Source organism: Cricetulus griseus, chromosome 10, assembly GCF_003668045.3.
Source record: "Cricetulus griseus strain 17A/GY chromosome 10, alternate assembly CriGri-PICRH-1.0, whole genome shotgun sequence".
NCBI classification, from domain to species: domain Eukaryota; kingdom Metazoa; phylum Chordata; class Mammalia; order Rodentia; family Cricetidae; genus Cricetulus; species Cricetulus griseus.
In genome coordinates this window covers 16,826,274-16,847,216 of record NC_048603.1, presented here as the reverse complement: position 1 = coordinate 16,847,216, position 20,943 = coordinate 16,826,274, and positions in this window count along the sequence as shown.

Genomic DNA, 20,943 nt, shown 5'->3' with positions numbered 1-20,943 from the left:
TGCCTCTTAGATTCATGATGTATGAAGTTTGGTCCAGTTCCAGTAGCCGTCAAAGGATATTGGCAGAGGCCCAGCCAGCCTGCCAGGAAGACCATCTGGAAATGACGGAAGTGTCCACTACACACTGGTCGGTCTGGCGTGAGCCCTGGGGTGTGTGTTGAAGCTGTGGAATTACCAGATAAGGTTAGTGAGGAGCTACATCACCCCAAATCACAAGGACTCCCAAGGAATTAAAATGCCAGATTGAGCTATCAAAGGTGGCTTTTCAAAAACAATAGATCCAGCTGAGAATAAATTATTACCAAGTTTCTAAAAATCGGCCTAGAGTTCATCCCTGGTCTGATTAAGGCCAATCTTATCTTTCCCCTGAACGGAGCGCAGCAGAGCTATGGCTATCACTCTGCTTGCATCTGGAGCCCCAGACACTAACTCTGACTTGAAATATAGCTTTGAGGTTGAAACTGTTATCTCCCTGCACATTCTGCTGGGGAGAAAAATCGCTTTTTAATGTAGTAGAGGCAAAGACTAATTTAATTCCTCACTCTCCCAAGAAACAGAGAGAAATATTTGCAGATTCACAAACACCAGAGATAAAAATTTTAATGGTTTTTTTTTTAAGTGATTTTTTTTTAAACATCTAACTTGATTCATAGAAAACAACGGGGGAGGAATGAGAATGGCCCCATGGGTTTATATTTGACTTTTTGGTCCCAAGTTGGGGCTGTTTGGAGAGTGTAGGATGTGTGGCCTTCCTGGAGGAGGTTTCAAAAGACTCATGCCATTCCCAGTGCACCCCCACTGCCTCCTGCCTTGAGTGTTTGCCTGCATGAATGTATGTGTACCGTGCATGTGCCTGGTGCCTGGAGAGACCAGAAAGGGGTATTCGATCTCCTGGAACTAGAGTTACAGACAGTTGTGGGTGCTGGGAATAGAGCTTGGGTCTTCTGCTTCAAGCATTCTTTTTATTCTTTTTTTTTTTTTTTTTTCCCGAGACAGGGTTTCTCTGTGTGGCTTTGGGGCTCCTCCTGGCACTCGCTCTGGAGACCAGGCTGGTCTCGAACTCACAGAGATCCACCTGCCTCTGCCTCCCGAGTGCTGGGATTAAAGGCGTGTGCCACCAACGCCCGGCTGCTTCAAGCATTCTTAACCACTAAGCCATTTCTCCAGCCCCAAGATGTATTTTACTTTAAATTATATATACTTGAGTGTATTCGTGTGTGTGTGTGTGTGTGTGTGTGTGTGTGTGTGTGTGTGTGTGTGTGTTTACTTGAGTGTAGGTATCTGCAAAGGCCAGAAGAGGCTATTGAAAGGGTTCCTGTAACCCAATATTAAGTCTCTCTGCCAATGCAATAAATCAGATTGGGCTTAATTAATACAACCAGGTTCAATCTGAGCAAAGCAACTCCCAGGTGGCTTGGGGGGGGGGCCTAAGGGGAGAAGAAACCATGTGGCAGGCCTAGAGACCATGTCTTAAATACCCTGTAGGTGTGGTCTTGAGCATTTCAGGGGTGGGGGGCTGCCCCTTGGTGGGCTTTCTAAGGGGCACGGTTTGGAGAGGGAGAAGGGAGACCTAAGATGGAGCTTCCACCTAAACAGCTCTCAACTAGCTCCTCTGGAGATGGAGTTACCACTGCCCCATTATAGGAGCTGGAGAAAACGGTACTCACTCTTAACCCCTGAGCCATCTTGCCAAACCACAGGCGAAGCATTGTAAAAAGAGTACTTCCATCCTTCTCTTTCCTCCTCTGCCAATCATGGAGACTGTATGCTGACATGAAGTTCACAAGACAAACACAGCCTGGATGGTGGTCGTAAGGAGCACAAGAGCACAGGCCAGTCACCTCACCGGCAGGAAATGAGCATCATGGTGCCGAGTCACTCTAAGTCTCATTCCCTGTCCAACTGCCAGGAAGAGACGCCGTGACCAAGGCAATTCTTACAAAAAGGAAACATCACATTGAGGGCTTGCTTACAGTTTCAGAGGATTGGTTCATTGTCATCATGGTGGGCAGCCCGACAGCTGGAAGGCAAACGCTGGAGCAGCAGCTGAGAGCTTTACATCCTGATCCACAGTCAGAGAGAGAGATTGAGAGACTGTGCCTGACATGGGCTTTTAAAACCTCAAAGCCTACCCCTAGTGACTCACCTCCTCCAACAAAGCCACAGTTTAATCCTTCACAAACAGTTCACCAACTAGAGACTGTTATGATAACTGTTTCCCACCAGCCTGGTTCCAACCATGTCAGCCCCAAATGAACACTCAGAAACTTACATTAATTATAATACTCTTGGCCGATGACTAGGGCTTCTTATTGGCTAGCTCTGACTAAATTACCAACCCATTTCTATTAATCTAAGTATTTCCAAGTGGTCTTATCTTAACCGGAGAAAGATCCTGGGACCTGTTACTCCTCCGGCGTCCTACATGGTGACTGCTCTCTGCCTATACTTGCCAGAATCCTCCTCATCTCCCAGACCTGCCTATCTTGCTGCCCTATTGGCCACAGTGTTGTATTCATCAACCAATAAGAGAAACATATTTACAGATGACATCCACATCAAGGAACTAATCGTGCAAATATATGAACCTATGGGGGCCGATTAACTGTGACAATGTTCAACAATTGTCCCACAAAAATTCTTGACATGTTAACACCAGTTCCTGTGGTGTGGCTCAACCCTAGTATATGCCCTTGATCCAAGAATTTTCTGTTTATTGTAAACAGGATTAAATAAAATCAACCATAGGTCAAGAGGTGGAACAAGCTACTCCTTGACAGGAAGTAGCCACAGAAAGTAGGAAGGAGTCAGGAAGATGGATAGAGGAGTACAGGAAGTAGTAGGGAAGGACTTTGAGTTTGGCTGTCCTTTTTGGTCTGGGATGGCGGAAGAGAAGCTCTCTTCCTGGGGTGTTGGTAAGCGGAGAAGGTCAGCTGGCTGCTTCCTCTGTCTCTCTGAGCTAGCTGGTTTTCACCCCAGCATCTGGCTCCTGAGTCTTTATTGATAAAATAAAAGGAGAGTGTTAAAATAACATTTGCCTCCCTACCTCAGGACATGTGCATTGGCATCACCCGACCATAATGGCATCACCAATAAAATAATAAATATGCATGTGTGACCAGCCCACCATATAGGGGTCAAGCTGGAGCCCCACCCCGATCCATCTGCTTCCACGTCCAATCAGGAATCAGTTTGTGGTTCTTCCTTTCACCTAGTTCCATCACACAGTCCAGTCTTTATCCTTTCCTATAAAACCCCCATATAAACATGGAAACATCTAGATTAAAACCCAAGTGTGCTTTCGGGCCTCTCTTCCCTGATAGAGACAGTTAACTCAAAAGGAAGATCCCTGGAGCCCGCTGGCCAGCTAGCCTTAGCAAATCAATGAGCTCCAGATTCTGTGAGAGACCCTGTATCAAAAAATAAAGTGGAGAGTGATTACAAAGACAACTGACAACACCTCTCCTCCAAATGCAAGCAAGCAAGCACGCACACACACACACACACACACACACACACACACACACACACACACACTTTTGCAATTCTTTGTACAGTGCCTAATCTCAGGTCTCCTGCTGTAGAGTCTATCAAGCCTCCTCTTAAAGCCTTACACACACTTTAGGTTTAGGTCCATTTTAAGGCTGGCCACCCAATTGCTCAACCTCTGCAGTCAGAGACAGGATCATCCAAAGGAGACTTTGCTGATCACCTGTTTCTTCTGGCTCCATTTCAGTTCCACTCCACATTCTATTTAAAGTTCTGAGAGTTAGATTTGAGCCAAAGAAATAGCTGAGAGGTGACATGACTAAACCCTAAAGTAGCCCTTAAATAGAGCAAGGCTGCAAAAGGCAAAGCTCCCCTGGGACCTAGTTCATGTCCACAGAATTCCTCCACGAAAGTCACCCACCCACTCCCATTCGTACCAGAGTCTAAGACAGGAGCACAGTCCAGATGAGAAAAAGGGTAGGTTTGTTTTATTATAAAGTATGGGGAAAATATCGTTTGTTACCTCAGAGGAAAAATGCATTTCACCACACAAGGGATGACAGGACCGAGTACTTTTTGTTATGATAGTATCTACTGCACTTCGTATTAATGGTTCTTCACAGGATAATTCCTAGGCAGTTAGAAAAGGGATCCAAGCAGCCTTTCTTAAGACAGGATTTTAAAAAGCAGAAAACAGCCCTCTTAAATGGATGAAGGTGCCTGCCAATTCCAGGGACCCACTTGCTGGAAGGACAGACCTGACTCCTGCAAATTGTCCTCTGACCTACACACACACAGACACACTCCTACACACAAATGTAATAAAAGAAAGAAAGAAAGAAAGAAAGAAAGAAAGGAAGGAAGGAAGGAAGAAAGAAAGAAAGAAAGAAAGAAAGAAAGAAAGAAAGAAAGAAAGAAAGAAAGAAAAGAGTGAATGGAAAATAGTTAACCGGCAAGCACAAAGCCACCCGGAGATATTTGGATTTTAAAACAGAGTCTGCACAGTACAACACAGCTGCTGCACTCAGACCTGAAAGCTGGTGTCTCTGTCTCTCAGATTAAGTCAAGCGAGCATACAGATCATCAAATGTTGGGGGAAACCTCTCCCTCCCCCAACTATGTGGTTTAAGTTTAGATAGCATGGACGGGCTCTCTGCTGTGTGAGGACAAGGGACTGACATTCCTGGCAATCTTTCCCAACTACAGTTTCTCCTTTTCCTCTCTCCATTGTGCCTGCGTTCCCCATTCTTAGGTTTGTATTTTGTTTGTTTGTTTGTTTTTCTTTATTTTTTTGACAGTTTCTTATCAGCACTGTAGTGGTGGATCATAATTTTGCTTTTTGTTGTCTTTCCCTCACGGTTGGAAGGCAGTGAGCCTGGTCCTGTGAGCCTATATCGCAAGACGAGTGCTAACGGTTGCCATGCTACGTCCATATATCTCTCATGTTCTCTCAAGAAACAGACCCTGAGTCTCAGCTGCAGTGATGTCCTGATATCCCTTGTAACTAGGGTGACTGCGTCACTAAGGTCTGGCCCGTGGAGTATTAGCAGAAATGACAAATCAAACTCATTATGTGTGTGTCCTAAAGAGAACGCACCTTCCTGTTCCAGTCAATATCCTCCCACCTTGCTGCAGGAGACCTGGGATTGGCAGCAAGCCATTGAGGACAGAGCAAATTGTTGGGGCCCAAAAATATCAATGATGGTATTTCGGATGCAGGCCTCAAGCTCTATCCCAGGAGCTCACATTGTCTTTTAGACAATGGTTTACCACCTGATGGCTTGGCTTCAGTGGAGAAGGTCTCCTGGTTTGCATAACAACAGACCTAAGCCCTGGGTGGGCCCATACCTATTCTGAGGACTTGTATATGTGCCCAGGGACTGGAGAGAGAGAGAGGCTGGTGAGGAGTGCAGTTTTAGGGGTGTTTCTAGGATTAAAGGAAATATCTGATATCAGCTTTATACATGATAATAGATGTCTTCTGATATCACCCCCACTGTTGGAAAGCTGTTTAAGAGGATGCTTGAATAAACGGTGGACTCCACTCTCCAGCACGGACTGACAGCCCTCCTGAGATGACAAGATGCCTCTGTCTCGTCCTTACCACCCTTGGGTAGCTAGGAGTTTCATGGTCCACACTCTCCTACTCAGGGATGGACCCAGGGCTGTTCGGCTGGCCCCAATTGCAGCTCCCAAAGACATCAGTCCGGAATAGATGGCTTCCGTAGCATGGAACTGATACTGAAGAGACCAGCTCCCCTTTCAGCAACCATAATGGCCGAACACGTGCTTGTCTGACCTTGTCCTAGACACTAGAAAGTCAGATGCCTGCCTTGTGACAAGGAACCAATCAGAAGTTAGCTGGTGGTGCTGTGCTTTACGCCCCGGGTGTACTTTACGGACAAGTGCACAGCAATGATGCACAGAGCATAGCAACCACCCTGGGAGGGCCTATGGGCCATAACAACCAGCTGGCCAATCAACACAGGGCAAGTCCTCCAAGCCTGGAGGCACACCAATCCTGAGCCTGTGTGTACCCCTAGACACCCCCCTTATGCTGCCCTATAAAGATCTGTACACAGCAGGTTTGAGCTGTCTTTGCCAGCCATCCTCCATGATGGGTGAAAGACCCAAGCTAACATGGGGTTAGCTCGTTAGAAAACAAAAAACAAAAAAAAACAAAACAAAAAAAAACAAAAAAACAATAAAGCCTCATGCAGTTTGCAGCAAGCTCTCGAATCAGCCTGGTGATTGGGGTGACCGCGGTCGTGGCCTGGGACCCTGGATACCTGAGTTTTCCGGGGTCTAACAATACAGGCCTAACCCCGGGAACAAATGAAACTAGTATTTTAGGGTACTTAAAATTTAGCATGTAAGAAGCCAACATTGTGTAAGAAATGAACCAGACTATTGACAGAAATAAAAAATCTTATCTTGATTTTAATTTCTAGTCTGTGCTAAGGCCACTGAATCTTTATCCTTATTGAAATACCTATAATTTCTATTTCAATAGCCTTACATTTAGATTATATTATGTTCCATCTATGTTGAGCCACTAATTACTATTTCATTTTCTCTAACTGCTAGAGTATGTAAGGCAAGTTTCAATAAAACACTCAAAGAACTGTACACGTTTCTTACAAACAGGAATGGCAACTTTGCAAAATTTGATGGCCAAAGCCCACAATATTTCAAAAAATGGTCATCGTAGTTATTGGCTATAAAAAGCCCAAATGCAGTAAATAACCATATTCAAGGCTATCCAAAATGCTGCCCACAGCAAGGAGAAAAAGTAAACTGTGTTAAAGAAGTGTGTGGGATGCTGCATCTCTTTCTTGGCCTTGTGTGTCAGCTACCTCAAAAGTTAGAAAACATCCCAGATACCACAGTCAACAAGCGACTTCCTGGTACTAAATCCTAACAGCCGATGAAGTGCAATTACTCCGAATCTATATTTAACAGCCTTTCAAGCTTCAGTTCTAAAGTAGGCTAAGAATAGTTTGTCCAGACGGAATGAACATATTTTAAGAGTGTTTGATATAAACCGGGGTTGTGGTGAGTGTGATCTCTTCCGGAGAGTACTTTGCCACTAGATTCCACAAGTTTCCATTCATAAATAATTCTTCGAGGGAACTGGAAAAGAAGATAGAGTCTTTTCTCATAGAATTTTAATGGCAAGGACGTGGTTGGGGAAAAGAGAAATTTTCGTTTTTAAGACTAAATACCTAGCCCAGGCTGGCTTCAGACTCCATACATAGCCCACGGTGATCTTGAACTTCTAATTCTCGGAATTACAAGCATGGGATACCACACCCAGTTCACACCAGGGCTGGGGAATGAACTCGGAGCCTCCTGTATGCACCCTACCAACTGAGCTACATCCCCAGCCAGAGAGGAATGATTTTTAAGTGAAGAGACTCAGTGCCTAGCAGGATAACGCCTGATGTGGCCACACTCCTATCTCCTCTGCATTGGTGACCACAAATAAAAGAGATGTTACCAGTAAAAGAGAAATGTGTATCTATTGCTTATAACTGACTTTGGGCTGTCAAAGCTGGGTGGGAACGACAAGAAACTAACAACCCTGGATGTTTCTGAGAAAGAAAGAAATCACACGTCTTCAGATAACTCTCAGGAAGCACCTGGAAGAAGCAGCTTTGAGGAGTTTCGGTTTCACAGATCATAAAAGTCCTAAGAGGTTTTTTGTTTCAAAGTGAAAATGGTGGTGATCACTGGTTTGCCTCATCTTGACCACTTTTCTGTAACGGAACGGCGGTCATTTTGCTCCGTCACGGAACGTTACATATCCGTGATTGTTTCTGCCTTGTTATTACTCACGGTCACTCTTTCTCACCTTTTCCCTTCATTCCTTCCACTGTTAAATTTAGGCACGTGGCTCCTCAGGCTCCAGACCATAGAAACAGCTTCCTCTCCGCTTCTAATAATCATATTAACTAACTCCTTATGTCAACAAATATCTTTGGGTAACGGATACTTTAGTAAGGCCGGGCAGTGCCACAGATGCCAAGGTCAGGTAGCCGTCACACCCGCTGTACAACAACCTCCTACCACAGATTATAGAATACTCTCAAATATTACCCCAGGGTACAAACTGCATTGCGCGCCCACCACCCCCACCACCAAACTACATGCTGAAGTTCTTAAACCAGGCCTGACTGTATTTGGATAAAGTCTTTAAGGAAGTAATTAAGACGGAAAGACACCATAAAGGTAGGGCCCTAACTTGACAGTATTAGAGTCCTTATGAGAAACAGGACATGGTGGTGCATGCCTTTCATCCCAGCACTCAGGAGGCAGAGGCAGGTGGATTTCTCTGAGTTTGAGGCCAGCCTGGCCCACAACTGTGATAGGACTCAGGTTCTGTAGTGAACAGAAGCTTAAGTTCCAGATCATACACTCAGTTCCTTTGCCAGCTTCCGAGTAACTGAGGCACAATTTACATAAACGCCTCCGTTTTACTCAGTGGGACAGCTGTTTCTTTCTTTTCCACTAAGCCCCCAGAATAACGCCCTCTGTTTTACAAACTTAGGCCTCCCATGAGGTTTGAGATGGTTTTTTGGTTTTTTCCTCTCTTCCACCTCTGAAAAACACTTTTTCCCTTTGTTAGTTTAAGCTTCACAGCATTAGAAAACATTTTAAAATTTAGCTGGAACCCTAGGAGCTACTAGAATGTTGAGAAAGGGCATGGGCTCGCCTATTTTAACACTCAAGGTGATCTTATTCAACAAATAGTCTGGCCTAAATAATACAACTTATCCAGGAAGGCATTTAAAATTCAAATTTACACTAAAACATGTGTAATTTTTTTTAACAACGGTAATCTTAGGAGACAGGCACAGTGGCTTATATGTCAGCAATCTTAGCTTCTTGGAAGGCTGATGGAGAAGATCCAGAGTCTGGCGCCAGCCAGGCTACACAATGAGACCCTGTCTAAAAAACAAAAGTAAAATACACTAAAAAAACTCCTAGTTCCTAGGCAGTGGTGGCGCACACCTTTAATCCCAGCACTCCAGAGGCAGAGGCATGCGGATCTCTGTGAGTTCGATGCCAGACTGGTCTTAGAGCAAGTTACAGGACAGTCAGAGCTCTTACACAGAGAAACTCTGTCTCAAAACTAAAACAAAAAACCATCCTAGTTCCTACATAAATGTAACTGTTGTAAATATTATAAAGACTTTTAGGAATATCTTTCCAGCTTTCTATCCATATACACAAGACACACATTTTGAAAAATTAACTAATCTTAATCACTCTACTACATTATTTAACCTGATTTTTTTTCTCTTTGCTTCCCATTTTACCAAATAACTAATATGAACACCTATATGCTGTGTGCTTCAAGGAGTGCACAATATTCCCGTTTGTCAAATGTATTCAAATAATCACTCCTTGGCACTTCTATGTACATTATAAACTACAATGAGCTTGATTTCACCTTTATGCATTTGTAGTTATTTTCTTTTGTTTTGTTTGTTTGTTTTTTCGAGACAGGGTTTCTCTGTGGCTTTGGAGCCTATCCTGGCACTCACTCTGGAGACCAGGCTGGCCTCGAACTCACAGAGATCCACCTGCCTCTGCCTCCCGAGTGCTGGGATTAAAGGCGTGCGCCACCAACCCCTGGCCTGTAGTTTTCTTTGGATAATTCCCTAGCAAGTTATTTCACTGGACCAAAGGTCATTTACTTGTCTGTTTGGTTTTTGTCTTTGGGTGTACATGCATGTGTGTATGCCTGTACATTTCTATGTATGCCTGTGTATGTGTGGGTGCGTGCTTGTAATTGTTTAAGTGTGTGCATGATACAGGGAACACGTAGGGCTCAGAGGACATCGTAGCGTGTTGGTCTTCAACCTCAACCTCGACACAGAATCTCTTGTTTGAAGCTGCTTAGCCCACAAACTCTGGGATTACAGGTACCTGCTACGTGTCTGTAACACCAATAATAACTGGTATCAATAATAAAAACCCGTCGACACATATTGGGATTAAAGCTGAAGATCAGAGAAGCAAAGCTGCCAAACCACCAGAGAGTTCTCACCTCTACCAGTGCTCAGACCGAAGGGGCAATCCTGTGCTCAGTCTGACTCCAGACAGCATCTCTCTCCACCAAACCTCAGTCTGCACTGAGCTCCTGTCTCCTCTTGCTTTATAATTCTCTCTCCTCCCAGCCATATCACTCCTGTCTCTGCCTCCCTAGTGCTGGGATCAAAGGCGTGAATCTGCTTCTCTTTTAGACTGACTCACCCTCATGTAGCCCTGGGTGGCTTTGAACTCACAGAGATCTATCTGCCTCAGTCTCCTGAGGGCTGGGATCAATCCAGGGGTGTGGCCACCACTGCCTGGCCTCTGTGTCTGTGGCTAGCTTTGCACTCTGATCTTCAGGCAAGCTTTATTAGATCATAAACAAAATATCACCACACCTGTCTAGCTTTAAGTAGGTTCTGGGGGATCTTCACTCGGGTCCTCACACTTACGTGACAAATGCTTTACTTGCTCAGCCACCTCCCAGTTCTATTTGTTTTTTGTTTGTTTTTGAGACAGGGTGTCATGTATCCCAGGCCGGGCTCAGCTCTCTGGGTAGCTGAGAACCTTGGACAACTAATTTGTCCGCCTGTCACAGCTCCCATGTGCTAGGATTACGGAAACAGGCCGTCATGCTAGGTTTATGCCATGCTGGGTATCAAACTCGGGGCCCTGTGCATTTTAGGTTAGCATTCTATCAGCTGAATCACAACCTCAGCTTTTCTATGTGCTTTTTGGGACACAATCTCACTAGTTAGCCGAAACTGGCCTCAAATTCACCATACAGCCCCGGCCAAGGGTGACTGGCCTTCTGTTCCCTGTCTTCCTGACTCAGCTTCCTCAGTGCTGGGATAATAGGTGTGCAGGTAAAAGTTCACATTCTAGCACTTCCTGCCCTGGCTTTAAAAAAAAAAAAAAAATGGTATTGACAAATTGTCACAGGAAGTTCTCTCTCATTTCAATAGTCTTGCAATCAGAGGTTACAGTTCATCTCTTCAAACCTTTACACCATTGTTGGTTTCTTAATTTTATTGCTGTGCAATAATTCACCACAAATGTAGCAACCTGAGCCTGGAGCCGGGCGGTGGCAAAGCCTTTAATCCTAATGCTCCCTAGTGAGGGAAGCAGACAAGTCTCTATGAGTTCGAGGCCAGCCTGGTCTACAAATCGAGCTCTAGGACAGACTCCAAAGCTACACAGAGAAACCTTGTCTCGAAAAACAAAACAAAAAACAAACAAACAAAAATGTAGCAACTTGAAAATATTTCCTCACCTTTTCTCGGTGAGTTGTCCAGGGAGTTGGTTTCCCACAAGAATGTGATCAGAGACTACCCAGGGTCTGCACTTTCTACCGTGTCTATTTCAACTTGAGTTGGCAGTGTTTTCATGATATAATTTTCTAAGGAAAAAATGTATGGGCCTTCTGTAAGCTACTTTGGGGCTCCCTACGCGGCATAAAACACCCATGCAAAGGTCTCTTCTAGATAAGACCTTCTCTCCCTTGGGTTCCTATTGATCTTCCTGAGAAAACAAAGAAATCAGCTTCCTGGACGATCTTTAGTTTAAATGAAAGTTTCCTTGAGATATGGTCTTAATCTCTTTGGGAGGAGTGGCCGGTTGTGTGAACGGCTACAATCCTTCCCCCCTTCTGATATTTTAGCAAAATATTATCAACAGTCACACCCAGGGCTTTTCCCCTGCCAGTTTTCCAGATGGTATTTATAGCCCTTTGTTAGTTGTTTTGAGATAAGTTCTCACTCCGCCATATCTCAGACTGATCTGGAACTCTTCCTGCATTGCCCAGTCTGGCCTCAAGCCTGCTAACTCCCTGCCTCAGCCTCCCACAAGCTAGGACTACAAGTGTGTCTGGGTTCAGACGCCCTTTCTCTTCTCCCACCTGAAGAGCTTAGGTTTCAAAACCATCAGTTCCTTGTTCTCTTCCTGTCATGGTTCCTTTAGTTTCTTCCCACTTGCGTTTTGACTTTTGAGAAGAAACCCAGTAGCAACTATTACTGCACGGGCAAGTCCTTTATATGCTCAATGTCTACCTAGTTTCAGGAGAGACTTGCCTGAGTTTTCTGCCACGGTGTAACAAAAAATGACCATGTCTCTGGTTTCTATAAAAGTGTTCATATTCTTTTGAGCTTCCAAATGGCTTTAATTCCTGTTTCTACTAACACTATGTTAGAGGAAATTTGGATTTTATCATGCTCCTCAAAATTCTTCCTGCTGATGATCATTCCTTTATTTCAAAGCCACTCCACCTTTGGGTTTTTGTGATAGCGACATCCTATTACCAGGTACCTAAGCACCCAGATCAGTTATCCATACCTATTTAGCAATACTGCCACAAGTGTAGCAACTTGAAACCATACACATCATGTCATGGTTCCTGTGGGTTAGGAGTGTGGACATCGCACTAGTGTTAGTTAGGACTAGGGCTTGAAGAGGCCAGACCCTCACCCAGCCAAAAGACCTAGAAAGACAAAGGCTCCTGACTCAGAACATGTACTTAGTTTATGGCCAGGGGCTTGTTTGGGGTTTGGTCAGAGGGAATCTATTTCTAAACCTTGAGAGTATTAGCAAGATTCCTTTCTTCCTGCTTTGTCAGACTGGCTGGAGAATCCAGGCTTAGAATCTTGTTTTCTTGATGTCTGACATAAGACCACCCCAGTCCCTTGACACTGTACCTCTCTCATCATGGATGGCAACAGGGCTCTGAGACCTTAGCACAACTGACTCCATGGTGGAAGTGCCATTCAGGCTGTAAAACTCAGCACACAGACAGCACCGCCTGCCAAAACTAAAACAGACAGGCCTGATCCGTCAAGGTCCGTAGTTCTGGGAAAGTCTCGAAATGTCCTAACCTTGCTTTTTAACTTCTGCTTCTGGCTAACTGTTCCTGTTAACTGAAGTATGCCAACCCAGGACAGTGTGTGTGTGTGTGTGTGTGTGTGTGTGTGTGTGTGTGTGTGTGTGTATTTAATAGTCTCTGTGTTCACATCAAGCAAATATAAACTGCTCTCTTGAATCTGTTCTGAAGCTTCATGCTAGATATAGCCTATAGCACAGTGGTGAGCAAAAAACAGGCACAGTTCCTGTCCTTGTGGAAAATACAGTAGGCAGAGAGAAAAATGATTGTACGAGTAAACAGGAAATTAGGTCAGATGTGGTAGTGGGCTCACCTTTAATCCCAGGCCTCAGGGGGTAGAGGCAGGCGGAGCTCTGTGAGTTCAAGGCCATCTTTGTCTACATAGCAAGTTCCCAGCTAGCTGGGGCTAGATAGATAGCGAGACCCTGTCACAAAAGAAATTTTGCAACTTCACCAAATAATAAGAAATTTCACGGTGCTGTGGAAATGTGTAACATGAGCAAAATAAACTGATCTAGCAGTTGAGCACAGCTTCTGAGCGAAAAGTTCTTTTTGCCTGGGATATAAAAATTGCATGGCCACAGAGAAACCCTGTCTTGAAAAACAAAAACAAACAACAAAAAAATTGCATGGCAAATAATAGGAAAAGCACAGGGATGAACTGCATACATAAAGAAAAGCACCTAGGAGCTGGTGGAACCATCCCATCTGAGGACTGAGGACTGAAAAATTGAAACAAGGAAACCAAGACACACTTCCCACTGTGCTATCTCCTCTGAGGTTGGCACTGATGTATGTATTCGGTTTTTAAATTCCCCTCCATCCCCCATTTTTCTCTTGCTACCAAAAATCCTAACTCATCCTTCAAGTTTAAACCTAAACGTGCTGCATTTAGTGTTTCTCTATTCCCAACGGGTCCTCAGTGACACCAAGTACTTCATCATCCCTGACAGAGTTTGGGCCTGTGGGAATCAGGCTTTTTCGGAAGATGGGCAGGCAGGCTATCTGTTGGCCAGTGCTCTTGGAAAGAGGATGAGGGAGTGGGGTTGGACAGAGAGATGCAGAGCTGATAGTTCCCAACCAGACCCATGGAGAGCCTGGGGAGTGAAAGTCTTTGAGGTTATACCAAGCTGCAGGCAACAGTCCAGACCTTTATATTCCGCTAGGATAATGACTCCTTGAAAGAAAGATGACTTTGGCTGAGCAAGTGTCTCTCAGTAATTTCTCCCAAAGTATGACAAATAGAGAGTGTCCTCTGCCATTATTCCATGTTCAGAAATTTGTCATTCTTAAAGAGGGATCTAAGGACCCACTGTTCACAGCCAGTGCTATATCAGCTCCAAGCTCAAATCAACTCTCGTCTACTGCCTTGTATTAAGGGATGTTGTCCTCACCAGGTTTCCAGATTTTTTTGTTGTTGTTGTTTCTTTATTGTTTGTTTTGTTTGAGACAGGGTTTTGCTTGTATAGCTCTGGCTGTCCTGGAACTCACTCTGTAGACAAGACTGGCCTCTAACTCACAGAGATCCTCCTGCCTCTGCCTCCCTGATCATCACATAAAGGCAGGTTAATAGAAATGGGCTAATAATTAAGAGAGAGCTAGCCAATAAGAAGCCTGAGCCACCAGTCAAAGAGTTTATAATTAATGTAAGTCTCTGTGTGTTTATTTGGGACTAAAGGGCTGTGGGACCAGGTGGAACAGAAACTTCTATCCACACATGTCTTTGTATCTGTATAAGTATACGTTTCCATGGAGGCCACGGGCATCGGATCTCCTAGAGCTGGAGTTAGAGGTGGTTGCTAGCTATCAAACTCAGGTCTTCTGGAAGAGTAACATGTGACCTTAATTGCTGAGCCATCTTGCCACCCTGGGGTTGCCTCTATAAAATATCCCTGAGACTCATGCTCACACTTGACTCCCATCTGGTGGTGGCATTTGGGTTGGTTGCAGAATCTTTAGGAATGGGGGCCTTGCTGGAAGAAGTCCCCGTGGTGGTGGTGGTGGGGTGAGCCTTGAGAGTAACAGGTCTGCTTCTAGTCCTAGCCCCTGTGCTTCCTGAGGAAGTTATGAGACACCCCAGCTACACTCTCCTGGTGCCAGTAGCTCTGGCGTGCCTTCCCTAACATAGTGGCTGGCACCCTCTCAAACCAAGAAACGAGATATAAGCCTGCCTCCTGTGTGCGTGCATGGGCATTTGTGTGTATGTTGCGGGGGGCCGCTTGTGTGGTTATTCTTTGAGACAAGGTTTCACTACAGCACTGGTTGCCCAGAACTCAGTCTTTATGTAAACCAGGGTGTCCTCAAACTCACAGAGATCTGCCTGTCTCTGTCTCCCAAGTGTTGGGATCAAAGGTGTTTGCCACCATGACTTCTGGTATTTCATCAGAGAAACAAGAAAAGCAATCAGGGACAGTGAGATGGATCACGGTAAAGGCAATTGCCAAGCCGGCTGACCTCAGTTCACTTCCAGAAGTCATGTGGTGGGAGAGAAGGGATACCTGTAAACTGTTTCTGAAAGTAAATGTAAATTTTTTTTCTAGAAGAAATACACTTTTGACGGGGTTTAGCTGTATAGCCCAGTCTGTACACATTGTTTTTTTAGATTTATATATAGGAATGTTTGCCGGTATGTATATATGCATGCATGTATGCATACCATGTGTGCAGTTCCTACAGTGACCTGAAGAAGGCATTGGATCACATGGAGCTGGATGAAGTTAAGGTTGGGAGGTGCTGGGAACTGAACTTGGGTCCTCTGTAAGAGCAAGTGTTTTTTTTTTTTAAGATTTTATTTATTTATTTATTTATTTATTTATTTATTTATTATGTATACAACATTCTGCTTCCATGTATATCTGCACACCAGAATAGGGCACCAGATCTCATAACGGATGGTTGTTAGCCACCATGTGGTTGCTGGGAATTGAACTCAGGACCTCTGGAAGAGCAGTCAGTGCTCTTAACCTCTGAGCCATCTCTCCAGCCCAAGAGCAAGTGTTCTTTTTTTTTTTTATTTTATTTTTGGTTTTTCGAGACAGGGTTTCTCTGTGTAGCTTTGGAGGCTATCCTGGCACTCACTCTGGAGACTAGGTTGGCCTCCAACTCACAGAGATCTGCCTGCCTCTGCCTCCCGAGTGCTGGGATTAAAGGCCTGCGCCACCAACGCCCGGCAAAAGCAAATGCTCTTAACCACTGTGCTTTCTCTCTAGACCTGACCTCGGCAACTCTTATCAAGGAAAGCATTTAATTGGGTGGCTTAGTTTCAAAGGTTGAGTCCCTTATCATCATGGTGGGACATGGCAGCGTGCAGGCAGACACGGTGCTGGAGAAGGAGCTGCATCCTGATCCACAGGCAACAGGAAGTAAACTGAGACACTGGGCATGGCTTGAGCATATGTGACACTTCAGAGCCCGCCCCTACAGTGACACACTTCCTCCAACAAGGCCACACCTCCCAATAGTGCCACTCCCTATGAGCTTATGGGGCTAATTACATTCACACTATCACAAGTTATTTTCTTTTTTTTTTTTTTTTTTTTTTTTGTTTTTTGAGACAGGGTTTCTCTGTAGCTTTGGAGCCTATCCTGGCACTCGCTCTGGAGACCAGGCTGGCCTCGAACTCACAGAGATCCGCCTGCCTCTGCCTCCCAAACGCTGGGATTAAAGGCATGTGCCACCAATGCCCGGCAGTTATTTTCTTTATATCACTGTTTTCAACCATTTTTATTATTTCCCAACAGTCTTTTTAAGCATTTTCTAGAACCCCAAATGAATTTTCAATTCCACACATACACTGTATCTCAGTGTACATCCTAGAACTGAATTTTATACAAAAAGGCTTTCTGTTCTCTTCAAAGAATGGGTACTTTTCACCCCCTTGAATGTCACTGAGCTCGGATGAAAATGTATGAATTATTGTAGTGCCTAGTAGTCGACCCCCAGCTTCCAGGACCCTGAGAAAATACATTTCTAAGAGATGATGAATCTTCACTGTCAACTTGACTGGATTTAGAATCACCATGGAAACACAACTCCGAGTGTATCTGTGAGACTCTTTCCAGAAGAGTTTAACTGACAAAAGACTTACCCTAAGTGTGGGTGACATCATCCCACATGTAGGCTGGGGGTCTCAGGGCAAATGAAAAGGAGAAAGTGAAGCTGAGAGGTAGAGCTCATCTCCCTCTGCTTGCTGCCTTTGGATGTCATGTGACCAGTTCTGCCTCAAATTCCTATCTGTGACTTCTCTGCCGCTATGGACAATAGCTTCAAACTAAGTCAAAATAATCCTGTCCTTCATTGGGTTGCTTTTATCAGGTATTTTCTCATAGCAATAAGACAGCAAAAGCAGCCAGTACAGTACCCAGTACACGTCAACTCCAGCCAATTCACACATGCACTAAATCCCAGAAATGGCCACACAGTGTACTGGAAAAGACATGTTACCAGAGGGTCTGAGCTCAGTCCCATTTACTCTGGGTAACACTTAACCCTCTCTCTATAAAACTACTGGTGTTAGGAGCCGTTACAAGCTGGTGCATATGTAAGGAGCCGTTAGAAGCTGTGCGCATGCGCAATAGGTAACTTTGTAACTTTCCAGCCCTTAGTCTCCGCCCCTCCCATGACATCATATAGTCCGATCAGCTGACGTCATATGGTCCGACGGGCTTCATCCAGTCAGAGAGTAACAGTCTAAGGCGACGGTTGCCAGCCTATATAAGGAGGGGTTTTTGGGAGTTCAGAGTCTCCGCTCTGTAAGCTGATGCTCTTCCTCTCAAGAAGCATTAAAGCTTTACTGCAGAAGGATCCTGAGGAGTGTCCCCGTGTCGTTTTTGCTGGCGAGACGGTTAGCGCGGGACATACTGGCTTTTCCAGATGGTGGTGGCTCACACCTTTAATCCCAGCACTCAGTAGGCAGAGGCAAGAGCTAGTTCCAGAACAGCCTCCGAAGCCAGAAAGAAACACTGTCTGGAAAGACAAAACAAAAAATCCTTTAAAAAACATATCACAGAAGATATGGGCGATATAACTTCTTTCGAGTCAGTTGACAGCTGGGGGCTATAAGAGAATAATTCTTTTTTGAGGTTGTTCCCACTGGTACTTTTTCCGTGATGTGGAATAGTATTTTAGCTAGGCAAAGGTGTGTGACATCTGTCTATACTGCAGAATATTACTTTAACTGGGTAAAGGTGTGTTGATGGGGAGGGCCTTCTGCGTATACGATTGTCTTATTGGTTGATAAATAAAGTACTGTTGGCCAATAGGAAAACAAGGTAAGTGGGACTAGGAGTCAAGGAGGATTCTGGGAAAGGTAGGAGAAAGTGCAGTTGCCAAGCTAACCGCTGGTGTCCGATAAGTCTTACAGAGATTTATGATAATTAAGACTGAGCTAGCAGATGAGAAATCCTAGTCATTGGCCAGGCAGCATTTGTACCTAAGTCTCTGTGTGTTACTTGGGTCCTTAACGTGGGGGCCGGCCTGGCGGAAAGACTTATTGCTACAGTGTGTTACTTTTGTTTATGCTGCATTTGTTTAACAATGTAGGGACATGTGTTTCATTATGTAAAGAGGAGTTGCATCCCTTTCACCTTGCCCGCCTAAGGCACCTGATTGGTCTAACAGAGCTGAACAGCCAATAGCCAGGCAGGAAAAGGGACAGGTGGGGCTGGCAGGCAGAGAAGAATAAATAGAAGAGAAAAGGGAACAAAAAAGGAGGAGAGTGGTGGCAAGAAGCCAGGCAGCCGCTGCCAGCCAGCAAACCTAGAGAAGCAGCAAAAGTAAGATATACAGAAGAAAGGTCAATAACGCCCGAGGCAGAAGGTAGATAAAGAGAAACGGGTTAATTTATGTTAAAAGAGTTAGCTAGGCTGAGCATTCAAAACTAATAGTGAGTCTCTGTGGCAGGATTTGGGAGCTGGTTGGTGGCCCAAAAGATAATCCAGGTACACAAGGGCAGGCACTAATGTGTTGCAGGATATTCCCTCACACTCTGGACCCTGGGACTGCATTAATTAAATAAAATCAACCTTGGGTCAGGAAGGAGGAGCCAGCAACCACCTGACAGGAAGTAATCAGAGTCAGAGGGAGCTTGGAAGACAGGTTGAGATGCACAGGAAATAGAAGGGAGGGACTTTGAGTGTGGATGTTGTTTTGGTTTGGGGTGGCAGAAGAATGCCCTCTTGCTGAGTCACTGGCTGATGAGGAAGGTCAGCTGGTTGCTTCTCAGCCTTCCTGAGCTAGCAGATTTTCTTTTTAATTATTTATTTATGTGCATTTTGGGGGGGGTTGGTTGTTTGTTTGCCTGTATGTGTGTCTGTGCGACGGTGTCAGATATTGGAGTGACGAAGTTGTTGGCTGCCACGTGGTTGCTGGGAATTGAACCTGGGTCCTCCGGAAGATCAGTCGGTGTTCTTAACCTCTGAGCCATCTCTCCAGTCCCTGCTAGCCAGGTTTTCACCCCAGCAAGTGACTCCCAAGTCTTTATTGGTAAATAGAACAATAGAGATTTAGTTAAAAACTACATTTGGGGGCATCAGCAAGAGGCGGGGGCTGTGGAGCCACAGTCTGTAGCTGAAACAGCAGCAGATTCAGGTGTAGTCACAGTCCTGGTGATAAAATAACTCTAGTTACATATATATACATATATAGATACATATATATATATATACACATAGATACATATATAGATAGATAGATACATATATATATATATACACACATAGATACATATAGATACATATATATATATATATATATACATATATAGATACATATATGAAGTTGGGGTACACATTGAGAGGCTAAGTGAGAGGAGTTAGAGGGAACTGGTGAATGGATTGTGATCGTATTTCACTGTATACATGTATGTATGTATTTTAATTAAAAAATATCTTGCCAGCCTGGCATTGGCGGCGCACGCCTTTAATCCCAGCACTCAGGAGGCAGAGGCAGACAGATGTCTGTGAGTTTGAGGCCAGCCTGGTCACTCAGCTTCCTGTTGCCCTGCCTCTGGGCCATGAAGACCCCAGCCCTCCAGACCAGGAAGCCAAATAAGTTCTTTCTTCCACAGTTTGCTTTTGGTCATAGTATTTTATCACAGCAATAGAAGATTTTTATTGTTTGGGGCTTGGCTACTAAGCCCACACTAGCCGGGACCTTTGAATTCTCCTACCCCAGCCACCCGACTACTGGGATCACAAGTAAGCACATCCAGGGATAAGTGACTTTTAAAAATGGATTTGAACTTTTTTTTTTTTAAGTAGTTGACAAGTCATAAACCAAAAGATTTAAAGAGAAGAGAGGGAGATATGATAATGAGTATGTCCCTGATACCAAATACAGTAAACGGAGAAAGAAAACAAAGACAATACGATCTTACTAGATCATATTTACTTGCTAGACTGCCGAAAGGCCTACGATGCTCACCTGTAATTACTGTAATTATTTAATTTATAAAATCACAGGCAATAATCTAGACTGATCAGCACAATTTCTTGGTGGAAACCACGACCCTTTGTGTCTGAAACCGACACAAGTATGTGGGGTTATAGATCTTATTCCAAAAATTTGAAAGTAGAGGGGAGGTGGCTCACGCCTTTAGTCCCAGCACTCGGGAGGCAGAGGCAGGCGGATCTCTGTGAGTTCGAGGCCAGCCTGGTCTCCAGAGCGAGTGCCAGGACAGGCTCCAAAGCTACACAGAGAAACCCTGTCTCGAAAAAAAAAAAAAAAACTATGAAGGGAATTTGTCATAATTTTTAGAGTTCATACAGATCCCATTTTAAGGTTCTGGCCTTTATAATTTAGTCAGTAATTATAAGTTCTCACAAAGCTTAGCTCGAGTAGTTTCCTACAAAACTCGATTCCACCTATTAATCAACAATACTCATCACAACGCTGATGCAAAGTAGGTCAAAATACATTAATAGATTTTTAGCTTGTAATAACACCAGCTGCCTACGGGCTGATTATCATTTAATGATAGACACTGTTTCCTTATAGCAACATCAAAACTTAAATCCTGGGGTCACCCCCGAGCGTTTTCATAA